The 17775-nt window shown below is 37.0% G+C and overlaps 1 pseudogene; it reads right to left on the bottom strand.

Moving 5' to 3' along the window:
• LOC107871701 overlaps positions 1 to 17559 on the bottom strand; it is a 35559-nt pseudogene extending 18000 nt beyond the window's left edge.
• Between the last annotated feature and the right edge of the window lie 216 nt (positions 17560 to 17775).

Here is a 17775-nt window from a genome sequence, read left to right as displayed (position 1 = left end):
GTTCAATACTCTTGATGATCATTGTTATACTCTTGAGCCTACTGTTAACTTAAATGGACCGCCAAAATTTCTTACTAAGAAGCCTAGCATGCTAGAAGAGCTAGAGAAAGTGGTTGGGAAAGTTAAGTGTGTAGAAAGTGATATGAAAAATTCACCTGGACTTATGGGCTATGAAGATGTTTCATATAAAACCTAGGGCATGTCTTAAGTATTAACCTTCCTCCCAGCTTTGAGACATTAAAATATGGGGAGCCTGATGAACAGAAGGAGTCTGTGAAATATTTGGGAGGACATTGCAATCAACCAAGGGAAACTAAAGAAAAGAAGAAGGAAAACACACCTATTGTCATGCCAGGGCCAAAGCAGACTTTGAGAGGTCCAACCCACCAATACTGTCAGCCTCAATCCCGAGCTTACATATTAGATCCACATAACCACTTGCAATAAGGTTTGTTTCCCCAAAATCTAATAAATCCTATTCCACTTCCTCAATATCCTTTGAACAATGCATAATTGTATGCTCATCCATCTTCTTATTCACAATGGCATGCAGCTGTCCCTCAACATTGTCCTCAACCCCCAGAAATTTACCAAGGAAACTCTAAATTAAAGTTTCATCCGAGGTCAGAGTTCGCAAAGAGGGGGAAGGAAAAAGATAATTTCACTCCTATTGGGGAATCCTATGCCAGTTTATTTCATAGATTGGTACAGCAGGGCATGAGCACTCCTCTTCTTGGGTATACTCCTGACCCACATTCAATAAGTATTGATCCTAATATACGATGTGCATATCATTCTGATGTTCAGGGTCACAGTATTGAAGATTGTCGTGCTTTGAAAAGATAAATTGAAAAGTTGATTTAAGATAAATCAATTATGGTGCAGAACATTGATAGTGAGAAAAGCTCTAGTCATGCTGATATGCAAACTAGTGGCTAAGATATCAGGCTGAGCAATTAAGAAGTCACCCCTCCCTACTAAGAAGAGGTCTGGCAGTTTGTTTTGTTTTATTTGCTATTATTCGAATTATTTCAGGGTTGTAGTTTGGGATCTATCTTGTTTTTTCCTTTTGTCACTTATGTTCAAACCCTTCTATCTTTTGTTTCAACTAAATGAAGTGTCTTATTTTCCTTTGTGTTTTAAATAAGTGTTGTTTGTTTGTTTTCTTTACATAGTAAATTTTATGTTGACTCTAATGATATGACATGCTAGTGAAATTTTTAGTCAGATGTTAAAATCCAGTTTAAGCATGAGCATTGAATCAGATGTTTAAAGTTAGAAAAAGAGAGCATCTGAGAAAATAGATAGAGTGCTGGGGCATTTGTTTACCAAGTTGAAGCCTTCTTTAAAAATTAAAGCTATTATTAAGAGAATAGTGACAATAACTTGGTGATCAATTAAAAGACATGTCTCAATTAGGTCAAATAGTGGTTGCATGATCCTATATCAAGAGGAACAAAAAGAAATTAGCTCCACAAAAGCATGAATCATTCAATGTGAGGGATGCATAACAAAGGTGGAGTTGTATGCTGAACAAGGGTAGAAGAAGAATTGGCACATGCTCAGTTGAAGTTAGTGTTTTTAAAGTGTCACAAATGATCTTCATCTATCATTTTATATTGTATGATGTGTACTTGCATTTTCAAGGATTGATATGATGAAGGCATTTGATTCTGCTATCCAAATAGCGTGTTATCCTTTGTTTACCCCATTTGAGCTTTAATCCTATTTTCTTTCATACCCCTCTTTTGGAATCAAGATAGAGTCAACAAATCTCAAAAGAAAAGTGTCGAGCAAAGCAATATAGTCAGAAAAATTTCAAAAAAAAAAAAAGAAAAAAAAAAATGCCAAAAAAAAAAAGAAAATATCAAAATCAATCAAAAGAACAAGCTGCCAGAACTACGTATGACCAATTCTCCTCTCTCGGGGGTGAGATACATAGGTTGCCCTACTCCGGGCTCGGTCCAACCAAATAAACAATTTAGAGTCACCCAGTCAAAATAAACTGGGGCATGAGTTAATCCCCATTGTTTGAGTCGATTCTAAAAGTTGTAAGTCCTACCCCACTTCAAGTGTCGTTTGGGCCCCATGCTATCATTTCTTTCTAACCCTATCCAAAATCCAAGTTACAACCAAAGAAATACCTTCAGAACAATCTTTGAGGATGTTAAGGCTAAGCATGAAAGGGATATGATGATGTATTTGGGAACTACTTGTCTTCCTCAATATAAGAAATGAGGAGAGAAATAAAAATGAGAGTCTTATGGTGAAAACCCTCACGGGCACCGTCAGACAGTGGTAAGTTGAGAGAGATACAAATGAGAGAGTTTTATTGGTGAAAACTCTCACGGGCACCATAAGATGACTATGAGTAAAGGAAAATGAAGATAAGAGAGTTTTATTAGTGAAAAACCCTTACAGACACTATAAGGCAATGGTGAGCTGAGGAAAAGAAAATGAGAGAAGCTTGTTGGAGAAAACCCTTCAAGGAACCACTAGCCGAATGAGGTCTTAAATACAATTGACCTAAGGAAGCAACTCAGTTTCAAGGCCATTAACTCAACAACAATGGGTAGAAAGTTTGGATGAAAAGATCAAGCTGCTTAATCCAAAATGCATGGCATAATCATTAGTGTTGCCTGTCATTTTTAGATGAATTTTTTGTTTCTTTGTTTCAAAAGGGGACATTCATTATCTTTTCTTTCTTCTCTTTATTTTTATTTTATGTTTCTTGACTTAGTTATCCAAACAAAAATTGTCATTGTTTTTTTCGTTTCTTGTCTTTGAGTCAAGTTCGTCTCAAAACAAGTGAGAAAAGATTTCAAAACTGGCTACCATCTTCTTTTATTGTAAAAAGCTAGACAAAAGACCAACACATGACAGAGATATGATTGTGAGCCAAAATAAGGCATACAGAAAGTTCTGTCAATAGACAAGTCTGAGACCTCATGGAAATACCAAAGTTCAAAGGGTTTATCTGAAGAGCATGGCAAAGCAAAGATACTGTATTTGTTTCAAAGTCACTCTTAATAATCTGAGTTTGGGTCAATGATGCACCAAGTCAATGATATATGTGATGGTTGGAAGCAAGGTTAAATGTGATGACGACAAAAGCGTTTTCCACGAAAGCCAAAGCCACAAACCCGCCTCCATGTTTTTAAACTCACAACTTTTCTTTGCATGAAATAGGAACACATGTCACCTTCAAATCAAGGATTTCAAAGCCAAAACATCAAGGCCCCTAATTTCTCGCTTTTACAAATGTAGGAAGTAATGTTTCTGTACAGGTTTGATAGTTAAATCATGGTAAAAATTCATAATCTTATATCCCTTGGAGACACACTTTCCTGTCAAGGGATTTTAGTTTTTATTTGCCAGGTGATACACTTCTTAAATTGAACCTTCACTCCTAGAAGATGTACCCTCTAGTCGAGTCATTCCCTTTGACTCTTGGAAGATGTACCTTTTAGTCAATTCATCCCCCTTGATTCCTATAAGACGTACCTTTTAGTCGAGTTAGCCCTCTTGATTCCTATAAGGCATACCTTTTAGTTGACTCCCCTAGAAGACGTACCTTTTAGTCAAGTCATCCCCTATGATTCCTATAAGGCGTACCTTTTAGTTGAGTCATCCACTTTGATTCCTATAAAATGTATCTTTTAGTTGAGTCATCCCCCTTGATTCCTAGAAGACGAACCTATTAGTCGAGTCATCCTCCTTGATTCCTATAAGACATACCTTTTAGTCGATTCATTCCCCTTGACCCCTAAAAGATGTATCTTTTAGTCGAGTTATCCCCCTTGATTCATATAAGGCGTACCTTTTTGTAACACCCTATATTTTTGGGCTAGAGTTTAGACCGTCGTTCCTACGTATATAGACCCGGACTGAATTATTCTTGTAATGCCCCGCATTTTGGGCTACAATATAGATCATTATTTTGATGCGTTGATAATACTAAAGCCATAAATCCTATTCCAATATGGCATGTTATTTATTTGCATAGTATGTGAATCCATTCAAACTTGAATTTAGACCATAGAGGTCCTTCAACTCAAGGACGAGTTGAAACTATTTCGATCGACCAAGTTTTAGTGGATGTTGTAAATTGTGTCAGCTTCCATCAACTATAACTCTCTGTATATGTCGAATTAGGGAGCCTACTATGTGTCAAATAATAGGTCTTCAATTTAGCTTTCCAACGATAGCAATTTTGCTAAAATCCAACACCCGAGCAAGAAGTTATGGCCTTTCTAAGTGATATGTGTCACCTAACCAATTGTCCATGACCACTGGAAAGCATAGGCGATAGCCTAGGCAGTGCCTATGTAAACATAGGCGATGGAATGGGCGGCGCCTATGTAAAGGTTTCAAGTGATTTAAACACTCCGTTTTGGGGGCAAAATGGTCCTTTTCCACCCTTACTTAGCCCTAAAACACGAAATTCAGATCCAAGGACCCCAAAATACTCCTTCATTCATCAAAAGTGCTCAAGGATTCCCCTAAGGGTTTTAAAATAAAAACCCAAGAAACTTAAGATTCAACTGGGAGTTTTAGGAACTAATTGCATATTTGGAAACCTCTCAACGTAGGCTTCGAGAAGCATATAATATTCATAGTAATCGAGGTATGTGGGGTTATCTCAAAAATCTCATGGGCTTTAAAAATTAATGTTTCCAAAATGGGGGTTTTGAAATTACGAATTTGATTATGTTCTAAATGTTTTATGATATTGATTCGGTCTTTAGGCCTAATTCCAATGTGATTTGATATATTATATATGGATATGCATGTGTTTCATAATGATGATAAATTGAGAGCATGATTTACACGGAACCCCTCTCTTGATATGATATTGTTTTAAGTTTTCACATGATATGAATCATTTGAAATCATTTTGAAATGCATGTCATGAAATGTCTTTAAAATGTCATGATTTGGATAGGGTTTTTGATTTTCAAAGAGAGGGTTGTTTTGTTCATGTTGAAATATATTGCATGTGATGATTGAATGAAGAGAATGATATGATAATGATGACTTGCAAGTCGGGTATGACGATACCCTATAGAGTATGACATGTGATTGATTTGAACAAAGTTTGAATGCATTGATTTTCATGAGAAAGGTGGATGCCCGAAGAAGGAGTTTGAGTAAAAGGTCTCATCGCTGGAAATCGTAGTTGCCAATGCGGGTCATATGATATTGTATCCTACATGGGAGGATAATAAAATAATTGGGAAATCTCACATGGGGGGATTCCCTGTGGTGTACTCACATGGGGGGTATACCGACTACAAATCCTGGCGGCTACTTGGATTGGAGGCTTGGCCGCCGAGCACCAGAGGTGGATTCCACATAATCGTGGAATTACAATTGTAGGGTATTCCACCTAGCTAAATCGAATTACATTGGTATTGAAAACTATTACATTATGCCCATGTGTTTTCGAATAATTTGATATGAAACTGCTTTATAATGGCTCTCACCTATATTGTGTAAAAATATTATATTTCTGTTTTGATTTCTCTGTGTACCAGTACTTTTGTATTGACCCCCTCTCCTCCCAGGTTCGGAGGAATAGTCTAGGGGTCTAGACAACCAGTAGATTTCTTCTGACAGATCACAGAATCAAGTGGTGAGCCTTCTATATTTCGGAAGGCCTGATGTCTGTAGTTTAATTTATCAGTTATTAGTTTTGGGTTTACTAGGGGCCTTGTCCCGATTTTCAGATAGATATTTGTTTCAGTCATGTAGTAGAGATTTTACAGACGTTATAGAGATGTTGTGTTGAGATTGTGGGACACTATTCCCCATTATTACTTTGACCATGTTTCCGTTATATTGTGTATCTTTTGCATTTCTTTTATCATATAAATTGTGTGCGTGATTACCTAACAGATAGGGGTGTTTTAGGCCTCATGGTTCGGAATACTCGTCACGGCCAGGGCCTGGTTCGGGTCGTGACAAACTTGGTATCAAAGCATGGTTCATGGTCTGAGGGTGTCTGCAAAATCGTGTCGGGTAGAGTCTTGTTTATGAGTGTGTAGCACGCCATACTTATAAGCAGGAGGCTACAAGGCATTTAGGAATGTCTCTCTTTCTTCATGTTTTAGTTCGTGCAACAGAGTCAGAATGTTCCTCCTTCATACTCTAATTCGTGCTATGGTAACGTTCATACGAAAGTAAAATCATCCCAAATTCTTTCCTTACTCTAATGTTCTCAGACCCATCACATTATTGGGGTGATTCAAGTGCAGAATTTTAGAGTCTAAATGGTATTATCCCTTTGGATTGCGTCATATAAGATCTTAAAATTGTGCAAGGACTTGAAAAGAGTCCTTTATTGCTTCAGAGTGTATGGGTTCTAGTGTGAACCTTGATCTTGATAAAATCGTGCTTTTCAGCCTTCTGTATTGAGTATGTTCAGCCCTTTTCAGAAATTTATGTTGCACATGTCATGCTTAAGGGAAAATATGTGTAGTAGAAGTGTTGGAATTGTATTTCCACCCTAATAGGAGTATAAGTTAAAGTGTCAATGTCATGACCTATTGGTAGCTAGTAGCATGTGTGGATTGTATGATAATATATGGAGGAAAAATTTGACTCAGATTTTTATCTATACAAAGTAAGATGTGTATTCTCAGATTATGGAATATTGTGTGACAATTTTCTATCTCTTGAAAATATTTTATCATTGTGTTGATGAAACTAAAAAGTCTAGTGGAGCCGTGTGGGGCTCTTTTGATTCACTAGCATAGTTGCCTTGTTATTCATCTCATTTTCTTGTTCAAACCACAAAAAAATCAAAATCTAGTGAAGCCGTGTTAGGCCTATTTTGATTCACTAGCAATTTGTCATTCAACGTGTTGTTCTTGTGTTGGTTGAATATATGTATAGCTGAATCTGGTTGCATGAGATTGAGTCGATAAAGAGATGATTCGTTCTTGTGTGTTATTAGTAGAAGGTAGAGAAGGAGTTGTTAATCAGGGTGATTTGTTGGTTGCTTGAATGTGAAAATAGCTATATTAGCGAGTAAGTTATGATTATAGACTCATGGTTGTTTGAGGAATTTGAAGGCAGTCTAAATGTATGCTTAAGTAAGTAAGTATAAGGTGAGAAATCCGCATAAGTAGGGAAGATTGTATGGGGTGATAATATCAGATTAAGGTTGATCATGTCTATTAGATGACTTTACCCCTTGACCTTCTTTTTGTTGGTAGTTGTAAACTAGTACAACTTGTGAGAAGGTAGGTAGTGGATTTTAAGGTGTTTGAATAGAACGTGTCAATTTTATGGACTAGCATATTATTTTGCACTCGTCATTGGTGGTAAATGATTGATTCTAAACTATAGGCTTAAATTTAAATGGTGTGGTGGTAAATAGTGGCAAGAGTTTGATGATGCATGTTTTGTGGGATTAAATTAGTAGGCTTGAGGTGCTGAAATAGTACATGCTAATGGATTATGATAAGGAAAACTCTTAGGTCATGATCAATAATTGTGGTTATGAAGTTCTAGTGCACTAGTGTTTTGTGATGTTTATTTATAGTTTCCAAGTGAAAATTTTGTGTAAGGTTGGGTCGTAAATCATGCATAGCACTAGATATTAAGTTTGAATAGTTGATGTCCATGAAGGTGGATGTGAAGATTTCTCGGTTAATGAATACTAGTTGTATAGAAGTGATCTAATAGGCTTGAACGGTGCATGCAATAGATTAAGTTTATTTGATTTGTAGTGATGTATGATATTGTATGTGTGATGTAGACGTATGCCTAAGGTGACATGAGGTTGCGGCATTCTTTCTAAGGCAATTACATATTGCGTGTGGCTAGTAGTACCGTTGAGTTGCTAGATAGAGAAAGACTAGTTAGATGGTATATGGTGTTCTAGATAGCCAAGTTAAGGAGCCTTGATTGATAGTGCTGAGTCTTTTGATGTGATCTCGATTCTCATGGTAGAGAGATATAAGTTGGGAGTCACGATATTAGTACGCTATGTCGAAAGTGGTTTGGTTCATCAAAGGCTTGGTGATATCCATGTTAACTGTTAGAATCTAAGTTTGAGTTTTGAAGGTTGAACCGATAGAAATAAGTGTGCAAACTAATGTATCCCAGAAGGTAGTCATTCGGGTTAAGTTCTATGATATGCATGCATTGCCATTTTTTTTCAGACCCTAGAGTGCAGTAAGTGTAGTTCAGTTAGAATCTGGTAAAGGATCTTCCAAACTCTAGATGATGACGTGAAGCTGGGGGGGAGATGATAGAACGAATGACTAAGTAAGGCTCTCAGATTCTAGTAGTGATGCAGTATGATTTAGAACATCAAAAAGTAAGGTTGGATCTTAACCTATTCCTACCTCAGTATTTTTTTTTGTTATACAGATGCTTACTCATGCCTTACGATCCAGTTCCGTGATCGTAGTTCATGATTCCTATTTATGATAGAGAGTCACGTACTCTTCCAATTCTGAGATAATGTGTTCTAGTTCATTCAGGTAGTAGGAATCACATTCCTTATGTTATGAACTCTAGTTGAGGTCCATTGAGTGCTCTACCTCGGGCCATCGACATCATACGCTCTACTGAAATAGATTTCGCGGAAAACCAGCTATATCCGATCTTGGTTGGCCTTTCACCCCTAGCCACAAATCATCCCCGTATTTTGCCACATACGTGGGTTCGGTCCTCCAAGGCCTGTTAGAGCTCTCTTCAACCTGCTCATGGCTAGATCGATCGGTTTCGGGTATGTAACTCATGACGCATGTACTCACTCTTTATAGTGTGCTCAGTCCCGTATAAAAATCTTTTCATGCTTTAGGATCTTATGTTTTAACCTTTTAGTGACCCTACCTATGCAATGATAGTGGTGACGATGTAAATGTTCTTGTTGATGGAAGATCATAGTATGCTTGCTTAGATAAGGCCATAAGTATGAGGTAAGAGTTGGGGCCAAGTCTTTGATACACGTGATGGTTAGTGAAAAAGTTTGTGTGCGTATGTCTTAGGGTAGCGCGTGGGAGTTATATTGACAATAGTTTAGAAACTATATGAAGTATGTATTTATGGGTGGTTGCCTTGAAGTCAACATGTGGTTATAAAATAGGCTTGAATGATGTTTTGGGATTGTAGTGAAAGGTCGCAATATGCATTAGCGACTTCATATTAAGAGTTCAGAGTAGTCATTGAAGTGGTAAGGCATGTTATGCTTAGGATGTGATCTTTAAAAGAGGTATAGAAGGTGGCATCATATGGTTTAGAATAATAGCATGGTATAGCATGTTGTATTTTTGTGACTTAGAGTTAGGCTTGATCGCGGTGTAAGGATTAAACTATTTTAGACATTAGCCAAAAAAAAATATTGTCAATGCTCATATGAGAATTTTAAGCTGAATTGAATGAATATGATATTTATAGGAATAGTATAGTTAAGGGATATTCGAGAAGTGTGCTAAGCTTGAAAGTAAGAAGTTGTATTGCCAAAGGTCTGGTAATTCTATCCTTATTTAGGAGTTATATGTCTATATTCCAGACTACAGAGTGGTGTCATTGTGATGATTCCTTAGTGGGTGTCTTGTGTAACCCATACCTAAGATTCGTGGCTCCCTATTATTGCTAGAACTTCCTTAGAGAGAGTGTTGAAGAGAACACTCCAGTTAAGTGTGAAGGTGTAATATAATTTAGTCTATATGGCCAATAAGTCAGTTTAGCAGTCAGATTCACATGACTTGTTTTCTCGTCTTTGCACTTATTCATGCTACTATTCCAAGATAGAGTATACTAGTAATTGCAAGTATAGATTAGTTCATGCGTCGTGCATTAAAATCAGATTCTAGATGTTCAGTTATGATTCAATTCATAGGTGCCTTGTGCATCGTCTCAGTTTTCCGAGTATCCTAGTGAATTGAGCATTCATAGGGGCACATAGTGTCCTAAGGGGGAGATACCCTATTCAGTTGTAAGCATAGATTCTTATTACAAGTTTCGCATCAGTTATCACTGCATGTTCAGTCATACGTTCATACGTTAGTTCAGTCAGATATGCATGATTTATTATGAGAATTTATCCTATGAGTCGCTTCAGCTGTGTATTCCATGCATCAGATATGCACGTCCAGTATAAGAATTTAGAACATCAGTAGTTCCAGTCTTATAGTCATGTTTCAGACCAGTGTATTCTTTCTTAAAGAAATATATAATGTCTGCGTTATTCCATACCTCTAAGCTTCAATATGTTCCTACCCATCATTCGAGGACAAATGATCAGAAGAGGGAGATAATGTAACACCCCGTATTTTCGGGCTAGAGTTTAGACCATCGTTCCTACATATATAGACCCAAACTGAATTATTCTTGTAACGCCTCACATTTCAGGCTACAATATAGACCATGATTTTGATGAGTTGATAATCCCGAAGCCATAAATCCTATGCTAATATGGCCTGTTAATTATTTGCATAGTATGTGAATCCATTCAAGCTTGAATTTAGACGATAGAGGTCCTTCAACTCAAGGACGGGTTGAAACTATTTTGATCGACTAAGTTTTAGTGGACGTTGTAAAATATGTCAGCTTCCATCGACAATAACTCTCTGTATATATCGAATTAGGGAGCCTACTATGTGTCAAATGATAGGTCTTCGAGTTAGCTTTCCAACGATACCAATTTTACTAAAATCCGACACCCGAGCAAGAAGTTATGGCCGTTCAAAGTGATATGCGTCGCCTAACCAATCGCCCATGGCTATTGGAAAACATAGGCGATAGCCTAGGCAGCGCCTATGTAAACATAGGCGATAGCCTAGGTGGTGCCTACGTAAATATAGGCAATAGCCTAGGTGGCGTCTATGTAAATATAGGTGATAGCCTAGGCGGTGCCTATGTAAACATAGGCGATGGAATGGGCGGCGCCTATGTAAAGGTTTCAAGTGACTTAAACACTCCGTTTTTGGGGGAAATGGTCCTTTTCCACCCTTACTTAGCCCTAAAACACGAAATTCAGTTCCAAGGACCCCAAAATACACCTTCATTCATCAAAAGTGCTCAAGGATTCCCCTTAGGGTTTCAAAATAAAAACCCAAGAAACTCAAAATTCAACCGGGGGTTTTAGGAACTAATTGCATATTTGGAATCCTCTCAACGTAGGCTTCGAGAAGCATATAATATTCATAGTAATCGAGGTATGTGGGGTTATCTCAAAAATCTCATGGGCTTTAAAAATTCATGTTTTCAAAATGGGGGTTTTGAAATTACGAATATGATTATGTTTTAAACGTTTTATGATACTGATTTGGTTTTTAGGCCTAATTACAATGTGATTTGATATATTATATATGGATATGCATGTGTTTCATAATGATGATAAATTGAGAGCATGATTTACACGGAACCCCTCTCTTGATATAATATTGTTTTAAGTTTTCACATGATATGAATCGTTTGAAATCATCTTGAAATGCATGTCATGAAATGTCTTTAAAATGTCATGATTTGGATAGGGTTTTTGATTTTCAAAGAGAGGGTTGTTTTGTTCATGTTGAAATATTTTGCATGTGATGATTGAATGAAGAGAATGATATGATACTGATGACTTGCAAGTCGGGTATGACGATACCCTACAGAGTATGACATGTGATTGATTTGAACAAAGTTTGAATGCATTGATTTTCATGAGAAAGGTGGATGCCCGAAGAAGGCGTTTGAGTGAAAGGGCTTATCGCTGGAAACCGATGCGAGTCATATGATATTGTATCCTACATGGGAGGATAATAAAATAATTGGGACATCTCACATGGGGGGATTCCTTGCGGTGTACTCACATGGGGGGTATACCGGCTCCAAATCCTTGCGGCTACTTGGATTAGAGGCTTGGCCGCTGAGCACCAGGGGCGGATTCCACATAACCATGGAATTACAATTATAGGGTATTCCACCTAGCTAAATCGCATTACATTGGTATTGAAAACTATTACATTATGCCCATGTGTTTTCGAATAATTTGATATGAAACTGCTTTATAATGGCCCTCACCTATATTGTGTAAAAATATTATATTTCTGTTTTGATTTCTCTGTGTACTAATACTTTTGTATTGACCCCCTCTCCTCCCAGGTTTGAAGGCACAGTCTAGGGGTCTAGACAACCAGTAGATTCCTTCCGACAGATCGCAGAATCAAGTGGTGAGCCTTCTATATTTCGGAAGGCCTGATGTCTGCAGTTTAATTTATCAGTTATTAGTTTTGGGTCTACTGGGGGCCTTGTCCAAGTTTTCAGATAGATATTTGTTTCAGTCATGTAGTGGAGATTTCGCAGACGTTATAGAGATGTTGTGTTGAGATTGTGGGACATTATTCCCCATTATTACTTTCGCATGATTCCTGACCATGTTTCCGTTATATTGTGTATCTTCCGCATTTCTTTTATCATATGAATTGTGTGCGTGACTACCAGACAGATAGGGGTGTTTCAGGCTTCATGGTTCGGAATACTCATCACGGCCAAGGCCGGGTTCGGGTCGTGACACTTTTAGTCGAGTCATCTCCCTTGACCCCTAGAAGACGTACCTTTTAGTCGAGTCATCCCCCTTGATTCCTACAAGACGTACCTTTTAGTCGAGTCATTTCCCTGGATTCCTATAAGACGTACCTTTTATCTAGTCATCTCCCTTTGATTCCTATAAGACGTACCTTTTAGTCGAGTCATCCCCCTTGATTCCTATAAGACATACCTTTTATTCGAGTTATCCCCCTTGATTCCTATTAGACGTGCCTTTTAGTCGAGTCATCTCCCCTTGATTCCGATAAGACGTACCTTTTAGTCGAGTCATTCCCCTTGACCCCTAGAAGATGTACCTTTTAGTCGAGTCATTTCCTTTAATTTCTATAAGACATACCTTTTAGTCGAGTAATTCTTCTTGATTTCTAGAAAATGCACTTTCTAGTCGAGTCATTGCATTAATCCTTATGAGATGCACTTCCTTGTTAGTTTTCATTTGTCAGGTGACACACTTTTTAATTTAAACTTCTATCTCTAGAAGACGCACTTTCTAGTCAAAATTCCTCACTTTAATTCTGAAGAGACGCACTTCCTAGTCTTGGTTATTTAATTTTACTCTCAAGAGATGCATTTCTTGGTCAGAGTCTTGATTCATTATTGCAACATGCAAGTAGTTATGATCTGACTTTCTCAAAAGGCTTCTGATGGTAAACTAGGGCAAAAAAAAAATTAATATCTGTTTTGGAACTTTACTTTTTTGGAAAACGATTTTCTCTTTACAATAATTTTGTTTTGGATAATTTTCTTTCTAGTTATGATGTGATTTCAGGAGTCCACCCGAAGCACAGGACGAATAAATGGAAAGTCAAGCAGTAAGGTGAAGAAATTGAAAGTCAAGCAACAAGGTGAAGAAGTTGAAAGTCAAGTAACAAAGTGAAGAAAATGAAAGTCAACAGATTGAAAATAGCAAGTCAGGAGTCAGCTTGGAGAACAGGGTGATGAATTGAAAACCATGCAACAAGTTGAAGAAATTTCAAATCAGGAGCCCACCTGAAGAATAGGGTGATGAAACTCAAGTCAAGAGTCCAATAGAAGTTGCGTAGATAGATTTTGTAATTTCATTTATGTTTTTAACTTGTAATTGTAATTTTCATTATTGATATAATAACGGAGCCGCGGACCGAAACCTTGATGGGACCTCACTTGACTCTCCAACTCAGCATAGTCCATATCCTTCCAATCCTTTGAAATAATTGTCACTCGATTCCCTCATAACTTGGGTAGGTAGGATGTCCTAAGTCAAGACCTGGTTTCCCTCCTTCCTCATGCTCTGTGCTTTTGAATAAAGGTCAGGACAAAATTTTGTTTCGTTGTCTACTGGTTTGTATGAAAATACCATGTGTTTACATCCAAAGGGGGCATGATGTAGACACGAAATTTTATCCTTTCCCGAAAATATTTTAATCATTTTTATTTTATTTTATTATTTTTATTTTTATTTTTATTTTATTCACCTTACCATACTTTTGTTTAATTGATAATTTCTCCCCCCCAAAAAAAAAAGAATTGAAAATAATAAAATACATAGCATTTTTCCCACCTCAACACCCCACTTTCCATTTTTTATTGGATACATGCAAAAGGCACACGTCCTACTCATTTTTCCACACGCCACCCTCATCTTTCCACATGCCACACTAACTTTTCCACATGTCACACACTTATTCCCACAAGCCACCAATTATATGCTTCCACATAGGATAATAAATAAAGAAAAAAAACAAATAAAAAATATAAAAGAAAATTTCTAAAAGGGGAAAAGGGGGAGGCTCATTCTTTCATCATCATCTTCTCTACAATAACAACAATCACCAAATTATTTTCCTCACAAGAAGAACAAAAAAATTGAGGGAGAGAAGAGAGAATCGCGCGAGAGAGAAAAAAAAACCGAGAGAGAAATAGTATCATAACAGTGCCACGAACAGTGCCGTGAAAACTATTGTGAACAGTACCATGAACAGTATCATGAATAGTGTTGTGAACAGTGTCAGTTTTCGAGTTCGATTGGATTTACAGAGCTTCAGTTTTGGGTCTCAAAATTTTCAATACGGAGTTGGAGTTCGTCATTGTTGAGGTCCTATTAGGAATTATATAGTCCGACCTTTCTTGATTTTACTATCAACAAAATCGATTCTTCAAAGGTCCATCTCTCAACTCTACTTTTTTATTATATCGAAGTTGGTTAATATTGTGATTTTGTGGTGCTGTTTTGAATATTTCGAGCAAAATGTTTGTTGTTGTTGTGGATATGAATGATTGGTATGCTTAAATGTTTGAATCTTCGTTGGGGTATGTGTTGTTGGTTTCGGATTTTGAAAAGTGATTTGATAGTCCAACTGGTTTAATAATGTGGTTAAAAATGGATTTGGGGGATGAAATTGAGAAATTGATAAAAAAGTTGAATTTAGATTAGCTTTGGTTTATTGTTGTTTTGTTTAATTCGTAATGAGGATGAATATTGTTGGAATGTGATAAAATTACGATATGTTGAAATGGATAGGCGAATGTTGGTTCGGGTAGGCAAAAATTTAGGAATAAGTTTTCTTGTTGAATGCTTGAATGTGGAATTTGAGTTGAACGGTTTGATTTTAGTTCTTGCATTTGAAAATGTATTCATTTAATCGGGGAATGCCCCGCGATCACTTATATTTATTCGCCGGGGAATGCCCCGAAGTATTTTGTATTTGGAGGACGTCCGTGATGAAAGCCCGAGGCATCGGGTAGCATGGGAGCGTAGTATAAAATTAGTGTAGGGTAGAATAGGATTTACATTTTAGCATTCTTTTTCTATTTTGGACTGTATAATTGGACTGGACATTATTTTTGGATTTGTTTACTTGATTGATCGTTTTATTTATGTTTGGTGTGGTTTATACATTCACAGTGTCCAAATTAGCCGATATACTCGACCAAGCGACCGTGATCGAACCACGGGATCGAGGGGTGCCTAACACCTTCCCCTCGGTCAATAGAATTTCTTAGCCGGAATCTCTGTTCGCGGATCAGTTTTATAGAGTCAAAACCGTTTTGAAAAAGGATATCCACGGGTGACTTGGCACACCTGATTTATGCCAAGTGGCGACTTTGAATTTTGAAACTAATGAATCCTTTTTCGAAACAATTATCTTCATTTTGTCACTTTAATAATAAAAACCCTTTCGAGCCTTAAAAATTAATTCTTTTTGGGAGTGAAAAAAAAGGGGTGTGACACCAAGGATATCCAAAAATCTGAATCCAACCCAAGCTGTTGGGTAGGTACTCAATGGCATCATGTGTATCAAATTCGTTGATGTATAATAGTTTTATCCTTTTCATATTTTTCATGACTTCTTTGCTAAAGCATAGTTTTTTAACTCTATCATCGTGCGGCCAGATTGATTCTATTGCTTTTGTCTCCTGATAAAAAAAGCATTAGTCCGCAAAATAAAAACAACAAGAGGATAAAATATATGCAGTCTATACCACTACCTCGAGGTGAGGTAAGAGGCTGTTTGCAATGGACCCATAGGGGTTGAGTTCAAAATTGTTTAGCCTACTTACTGTAATGTTCAGCATAACTTCTTCAAAATCTTCAACGTCCCATATTCTGCTAGGTTCTCCCAAATCTTTCTGCATTTTCACGACATATCTACCCATATCTTCAATCAAGTCATACATTTCAAGTCTATCATCTCCAGAGATGAACACAAGAGATTTATCGATTAGGACATCCAATCCGAGTACAGCTCCTTTATCATAGCTTTCGAGGATTCTTAGGACATGACTTTTAAGATATCCTCTGAAGAAACATGCCATATCCAGGAACATCTTTTGCTGTTCGAACTCTAACCCATCATAACTTATTTTGAGTTTCTCAACAATTTCTGATGTTGACTTCTCCTTTATTTTATCTACGATTCTTCTCCATTGAGTTAGGTCTTTCCAATGAAACAAAGAACCCCACACCTTGAGGGCTAAAGGAAGGCCTTTAGCATGATTTACAACCTTCAACGAGAAAGACTTACAACACTCATCTGGAATTTTTTTTTTTAAAGCATGTTGATTGAACAACAACATAGCTTCATCATCAGGTAGTGTAGACACTTCATATACTGAATCATCGTTCTCTATCAATTGTCTATTTCTAGTTGTTATCACAACTCTGCTGCCATTACCAAACCAACAACGATCACCTGCTAAATACTCCAAATGATCACTATGATCTATATCATCAAGCACGATTAGCACCTTCATAGAACAAAGTCTTGTCGGAATCATACACTTCCCATCTAACTTATTATTGACGTAATCGTCTTTTTTCTTCAACAGTTCAGATAGAAGGATATTTTGTAAAGAATGCAATTGATTCCTTTTTGCATTTTCTTTAACATCTGCAAGAAAACAAGCAGCTTTGAATCGATAAGAAAGAGTATCAAAAATGGCTCTTGCTATTGTCGTTTTACCTACTCCTCCTATTCCCCAGATCCCTACCATCCAAACATGATTGATTCCTATCTGAAGTAGGGATTCCGGTTTCTCTAAATGAGCATTTATTCCCACAACATCTTGCGAAGAAGATGCATAGTTTGGAAGAGATGTAGTCGACGATCTGCTGAATTTCCTCTGATTCATTCCTACATAAATAAGAAGATCGATAGGACCATGCCTTCTTAATGATAGAAACATATAAAAACATTTCTTACTTCTAAATGATAATCAATTTAATTAGATTGTGCATACAGTACATATGACTAATTTATTTAGTGTTGATTCTGTTTAACTGACACAAACGCCCAAATTTAAATGGAAATTTTTCCGTTTCTTTCTTCATTAAAAGCAATTATGTGTTTTCAGATCACCTGTCACGGATATCATGTCCTTTTAGATTTGCGGCAGCAGTTAGGCCAATTCAACATCATCCTTATACTTTAGTTCATATTCGTCAAATGCTATTTCAATGTCTCCACTTTGATCTGGAACATGTGATGGATCCACATCATAGAAGATCGGTATGACTGTTTGTCCATTTTATTCTTTATTGCATTCCACATCATAGAAGATCGGTATGATTGTTTGAAGTTGATTCCTAATTATACGCAAGTGTCATGATCAATTCCTTAGTGTGGTTAGTGCTTTGTATGCGATCTTGATCATAAGAACCACCTAACATAGAGTTAAGTTGACAACATTCCTATCGATTGAGTTTTGGTATTATATTTTACTAGGATCAACTTCAAACAATCA

The sequence above is a fragment of the Capsicum annuum genome, chromosome 12 (genome assembly GCF_002878395.1).
Source record: "Capsicum annuum cultivar UCD-10X-F1 chromosome 12, UCD10Xv1.1, whole genome shotgun sequence".
NCBI classification, from domain to species: Eukaryota; Viridiplantae; Streptophyta; class Magnoliopsida; order Solanales; family Solanaceae; genus Capsicum; species Capsicum annuum.
This window is presented reverse-complemented; position numbering and strand designations above follow the sequence as displayed.